Source organism: Sinocyclocheilus anshuiensis, unplaced genomic scaffold, assembly GCF_001515605.1.
Source record: "Sinocyclocheilus anshuiensis isolate Anshui unplaced genomic scaffold, SAMN03320099.WGS_v1.1 scaffold1630, whole genome shotgun sequence".
Lineage (NCBI taxonomy): Eukaryota > Metazoa > Chordata > Actinopteri > Cypriniformes > Cyprinidae > Sinocyclocheilus > Sinocyclocheilus anshuiensis.
Window position 1 is genome coordinate 178,400 of NW_015542425.1, and position 6,988 is coordinate 185,387.

The 6,988-nt window shown below is 38.5% G+C and overlaps 1 pseudogene; it reads left to right on the forward strand.

The window, feature by feature from the left end:
* The first annotated feature begins 1,254 nt into the window (after positions 1 to 1,254).
* LOC107693535 (5'-AMP-activated protein kinase subunit gamma-1-like) overlaps positions 1,255 to 6,988 on the forward strand; it is a 41,540-nt pseudogene continuing 35,806 nt past the window's right edge.

Consider the following 6,988-nt stretch of genomic DNA (forward strand, 5'->3'; position numbering starts at 1 on the left):
GAAAGAATATGTATCAACCAGCTATTTCAAATATCTTTTACATATACCAATATCTCTTACATTTTCTCTAAGAGAGCAAGGAAGTGGTATGTGGGTAAGTAGTTTGCACACATGCGATACTGGAACAAAGGTGATTTAGGGTGCAGTACAGTAGTGCCCCCTAGAGACTGTAGTATGCACTCCACTAATGACTTTTGCTAGAATAAAAAATCTTTATATTGAACTACAGATACTTTTTATATTTGAGGACCAGATTTGGTAACTATTAAAGCATGTAAACTTCACGAACAACTTGCACAATATAAATCAGATACATTTATTAATTAGTATCTTTGCCTTTATATGATGAGTGAGATGGGGTTTTGGATGTTGGACCTTGCATGAGGTTCATTAGGTTTCAGTTCTAAACAGCTACAACTGCAGTTACAGTACAATTACATTTGTAGATGTGAGATGAGTACACTAGGGTAGAAAGGTATCAAAGCAAATTTGAATCCAATATTTGTGAACATGCAGACTACACAGCCGTCACGTGAGAATCATGATGACTTAGAGATTACAGGTAATTATGCTGTAAATAATGTTCAGTTTCTTGCACAGACATGGCTATTACTTAATCTTGCCTGATGTGCTTTTTTGACTCTCAAAGTGCCGGTAGCCATTGACTTGCATTTTATGAATAACCAAGAACCACGGTTTCAGATAAAAATCTCACTGTTCTACTGAAGAAATCTCTGAAATCAGCTCTCAAATCTGAAGCCACCTACATCTCGGATGGCCAGAGGTTGAGTAAATTCATTTTCATTTTGAGGTGTACTATCCCTTTAAGAGTTCAACAGTTTTGGTAAACATTGACTTTTTTTTGTCAGTGTAAACAATTGTCAGTGTAATTCGTCAGCTGACACCAGCTTCACACTCAGCAGGCAGATGTCGCAGAAGTCAAACTTCCGAGATAAGTCTGAGATCAATAAAACTCACTTCTCAGCAGCAGGAGGGTGTGCGGCGCGCAGTCTCCAGTGCGGGACTCGAACCCATGACAGAAGTGGAGTTGAATGCGGATGTCTTCCACGGCGCAGCGACACTGATAAGGAACTGGAGTCTCGGGATGTGCTCGTTTTAAGTCAGACGAGCTTCTGCAAAACTCACCCTACGGACGACGAGTTCATCGCTAAACTGGCGTGAATATTTTCGCGTGTGGAGAACGCTTTCCTCCCAAAACATATTGAGAGAAGAATTCTGACTGACTGCAGGAACATGGGAAGTACAGTGATGGACTCCAAGAAAAAGGACTGTACAAAGAAATCCTCAAAGAAGAAGCGTTCTCTGCGCCTAAACATGCCAGTGAGTTGATTTTCGCACTTTATGTTTTATAACTTTACTGCTTAGTTAAGTGTTGGTAACTCCGCGTGAGTGTTGCGTGTGGAACGCGTTTGATACGTTACTGTCTTTTCTCATTGTCTCCATTAAGTTACATTTCAAGCGTTCTGACGCATTTTTGGAATGTTAGGTATTACATTTTTATGTTACATTGTTGCTTAAGAGCTAACATTTTACAGCTTTATTACTCCTGCGCAATGTTTCTTACTACAGTCGTGGGAAGAGTAAAAGTATCATTTTTAGTATGAAATCAGTTCTGCTTGAGCTGTCAAAACATGAGTTGCAAACCCTCCCCTCCCCCGCCCCAACGCGAACGCGTGTCGCAAACATAAACGCGTGCGTAAGCTGTGGATGAACAGGCCTGTGTTTGCTCGCGTGTCGCAACAAAACTGAACGTTTTCGAGAGAATTGCGCGAAAAGTAGGCTCGAAATATAAATGGTTTGGCACGCCGTGCTTGAGCCTGGCTGTTTAGAACGCTGAGAGAGGAAGTGAGGGAAACAGCTGTAAGAGAGCGCGTGACTCATCATAGCGTTACATGCCGCAATGCAAGCTCTCGCTGACTCTGCCTGTGTAATTCACATCAAGGCCAGGTCTGTATATTATTGCTTTATGGAATGCCGTTCAAGGGCATCTGCTCAAAACAAAGATAAGTTAAAGTTAAAACATTGATATTCTGTCTGTCTTGGCGATAAAATGTAAGCCACCTTGCGTTCTTTGTATAGTAAAGTATTTTCTCTTAGCATGCAGTACTAGACTCAGGTTTTCAAAGGGATGCAAGATCCTACTTATAGCTGGCAGTAATATTTTCAGACACCCTGCTGCTTAAGAATTAGATAATAAAAATGAATATTCTGTCATTATTTACTCCCCTTCTGATCCAAACACATTGTTTTTTTTTTTCAGTGGAAAACAGAAACAGATTTTTTTTTTGATGTTAAACCTGGCACATTGTTGCTTTTTTTTTAATTTTTTGATTAAACGTAAAAATAAAAATGCAGAGATTCGATTTCTTTTTAGAATTTGATAGACGAAATCACAGTGAACCGTCATTGATGAAAAGGACTGCATAAAAATGCCTCCTTTTAAAGTCACAAAGAAATGTGGGATGTACATCTGAGTTTAAAGGGGTCCTATTATGCTCTTACAAAGTCTTGATTTTGTTTTGGGGGTGTACAGGCTCAGATATAAGTTGTTCGAAAACCACATTATTTTTCACATATTTTACATTATTACAACACCTCTCTCCCCAGTCTGGCATGAACGGCTCGAATAGTTTCTGTATCAAATGAAGGCCCGCCTTCTGAAATACGAAATGTGCTGTGATTGGTTAGCTGGGCCAGTGTGTGTTGTGATTGGCAAACCCGGATGATTGTAGCCACTCTAAGTTCGTCTGCCTTGGGAAAGCTAGCATGTCTCCGACATAGTGATAACACTCGTTGCCTTCTCTAGTGCAGCTCAACCAGGTCTCGTCCCATTCGTGGATATTTGTGATATCACAAATCCCGGAAAATATGCGTTGTAGTCCAAACGAGTCGTTCGTTGTAGTTTTTGAAAAGTGATTTCTGTTAAATAAAATATCTCCTTTTGAATTGGACTTTGAGCTTTGTAACTTTGCAGATCTTTTTTATGCTCAAACAGCAACATTACAGACTAACTAAATTGAAAAAGTGAAAAAGCATAATAGGACCCCTTTAACAGATTATCGACGGGGAAGTAATGTAGGACGGGGTCTTTGCATTGTTTTTTAAGTGGATGTTGAGATGCGGGCTTGGCTCTCAAAAGTGGAGGCAGATGAATGTGAGCTTGAAGAGACAGGGTTTAAACCGACTAAATCCCTGAAAAAGTCACCAGAGAGGTCTGTTGTTTTCACTGGAAAGTCCAGTCATGACATTTTGATTAAAAATGATGACGTGAGAACTTCAGCAAAAACATCAGGAAAAAAAAAAACAAAACAAAAAAACGGGGAAATACACAGGGGAAATTTCCATTTCATGCTGACTTTAAAACTTCTGCTTTTGTGTTTCACAGAACAGCAACATGAGTATACAGTTTAGCTCTAACCCTAATTAAACACATCTGAGTCCGCTAATTCAGGATTCCTTTCTTGGAGGGCATTGATTTACACAACCCATTTTCAACTAAATATGGAAGAAGAAAAATAAAAAATTATGCGTTTTAGCCATTTATTTACACAACAGCATTTTGGCTGAAAACACAAACTTTTGAAAAAAGGTTTCAAATTACAAGTTTTTGAAAATGATACTGTTATCATCTCTGTGTAAACTATGGAAAACACAAATTTGTGAAAACGGTGACGTTGTGCACATGCATATTACCTGTTCAGTTTATAGGATACATGTGTGCGCAGGCAAAGTGACGTGGCCAACTCTTGGCCTGGCATGCGTAATACAGCATTTTTAGTCGTTTTTGCCGATCTGTGTGTACAGGGGTTGTTTTGAACTTGAAACTTTTTCAGAAACGTAAAGGAAAAAACTGTTTTTAGTACATGGTCCTTAGTCTTCCTGGCAAGTTGGATGCAGCTCAGATCTGCAGGATGTCTGGCCTCCAGGAGCAGGATTGGACACCCCATGTCCTACTCTGAAAACATGTTTTGCCAGTCATAGCTAATATACATGGATCAGTAAAGTACATCCTATTCAAATGAACTGCGCAATAATCAGTTCACAGTTGTCCAGGCTTACTCAGATCCCTTTAAGAACCTGTAAGATTTAGGATATATCTGAACATGTTCCCCTACTTATTTGACTTCCTCCCCCCAAAAACTTTCTGAGATTCAAAGGGGTTTTGTTTGGTTTCCTCTGCCTCATCCTGAACCATTGCTCTTTGTATGTGTAGCCGTAAACTTCACATGAATCATAAACATAACACTTGACCTGTGCATCTGAACATTCTGCAAAAAGCTGAAAACACTGAAAAATCATATCTTTTCTCCTTCCAGTGCTGCAGAATGCCTCTTTCTTGTAAATAACATACCATGTAGGCCTTAAATGTTTGTTTGTTGTCCGTAGAGCAAAGGTCTTCTTTTGATGCCTTCCAAAGATATGAGATATCAGATGTGATGTGACATGACATGTGGCCAAGTATGGTGACCCATACTCAGAATTAGTGCTCTGCATTAACCCATCCAAAGTGCACACACACAGCAGTGAACACACACACCGTGAACACACACCCGGAGCAGTGGGCAGCCATTTATGCTGCGGCGCCCGGGGAGCAGTTGGGGGTTCGGTGCCTTGCTCAAGGGCACCTCAGTCGTGGTATTGAAGGTGGAAGAGAGCACTGTACATTCACTCCCCCCACCTACAATCCCTGCCGGTACGAGACTTGAACCCACAACCTTTGAGTTATGAGTCCGACTCTCTAACTATTAGGCCACGACTTCCCCATTATTCAACCTAATTGAAGAGCAACACAAAAACTATGAGCCGTCTGCTCTACCTTATAGTGTTGTTTACAGTTCTCCATTTAGGAAAAATAGTTTAAACTCACTTTCTTGTACTGATAATAACTTTTGATTTTCTCAAATTATCTTCCTGTAGGTTACAGATCATATAGCCTACAGATCATTTTCATGTTTGTATATCAAGGCAAGTTGCAATGGTCAAAACTGTAGCTCTTTTACTGGGTTACAATCTCTTGAATCTTGTGGCTTCCTGTGGCTTGCAGGAGGAATAAAACTAATCATACTGAACAGTAATTGTCTCTTAGATTCTGATATTTTATCATATTTTCCTATACAAGGCTCTATCTCCTGACATTTAATTCATCATTAAATGGCAGCTGCTTTAAGATGAAATATTTCCAGTTATTTATCCGCCTCAATATTCATAACATCTCAGTCCGTACAGTACGAGAGGTGTGTCCTGGCTCCGCTCATAAAGGACTCTCTGTTCGTACGCTACAGTTTGGGAGGGAGTTGTAAGTGAAGAAATTGAAAATCATGGCCTCAATACAAAACCATAAAATCCCTGGCACCATAATAAATATTTTTATAACTGTAAAAAAAGGCAAAAGGCAGATCAGTAGAGCAGTTCATTATTTGCTGTGATAGTGTTTTGCTATACTAGCAGTTTATTATGTAGAAGTATAATACACATATTTTGATAGATGACATCACTGACATGTTGAGGGTTTCAGGAAAGGAAGTAGTTTATCATTTCATCTTTCTTAAGCGGCTTAATTTTAAGAACGTGAAACTGAGACACTGTAACAGAATATAGTTACAACCTTTGTTAAAGGGATAGTTAACCTTAAAGGGGACCTATTATGCTCTTTTACAAAGTCTTGATTTTGTTTTGGGGGGTGTACTAGAACAGGCTCTCATACTAGGTTGTTCGAAAAACACATTATTTTTCACATATTTTACATTATTACAACACCTCTCTCCCCAGTCTGGCATGAACGGCTCGAATAGTTCCTGTATCAAATGAAGGCCCGCCTTCTGAAATACGAAATGTGCTGTGATTGGTTAGCTGGGCCAGTGTGTGTATATGAACCCTATTAGAAAAATTTCAGAGATCTAAATCCATTCCATTCTAAATCCCGTCAAAACACTTTGATGTTATACAAGTAAATATAAAATATATTACAAAACCATAAATAAACATGCAGATTTTTTTCTATATAAACATATTTTGTTTTAATAAAGTTGCATAAATAAATAAAATTTCTATTGTTGACATATGTTTGCTACATATAATACCATAAAAATGAATCCTATAGATATTATTAAGATGAGAATGTATGTGTGTGAAAATTATATATGGCCTATAGATAAGATATATGGCAATATAAAGGGTAATATCTGTCATATATTACATTTCCGTATGCAGAGCGTTCCAAATCAGTTACTTCAGTTCCATTTCAGTTAGCATGTTAGTTATAAAGCCTCTACCTACTGCATGTGGACAGTACTGTAGAGCAGGATTAGCTCACTAGGTTTTGGAGCAGAGCCTTTGCATGTGTGGTTTGAAGGAATGATGTGTGGATTGTTACACCATAGGTTATATTACACAGAAATAGAGCCGACTTGTCTAAACATGCACTTATTGCTCATAAGGTTTGTTAGTAAAGAGAAGAGTGGGAGTGTGCTGCCTGTACTATTCTGTGGTTGGGTTGACTCATAAACGTTGCTCATGAATAAAAGCCGAGGCAAACTTCCTTTGCACATGCTGTTCTTTCAATTTCAGACTCCACAATTGCAATGCTTTCTTTATGGCTACGGATGAGGATTTTGCACAGAAAGGGAAAAAACGATGGCAGGAATTTAATGGAAGGAAACTTAGTCCCGCATGTGCCAGGATTTCTAATTGAATTGTATAAATGGCAGGATTTGTTAAATGAAACAATTGGCCAGAGTGAAACAGTCGTCCCATGCACAAGTAGTTCTGTGTTATTTATTGCCATATTACAGCTAACTCTAATGGCTTTTATATTTATTTGCCTTGTTGCTGTGAAGCTTGTCTAATATTATACTTGAATTAAATGTGCCAAGTTACACAGTGCCTATAAAAAATGATGTACCCCCTTGGATGTTTTTATTGGTTTACAACATTTAATATATATATATATATATATATATATATATAT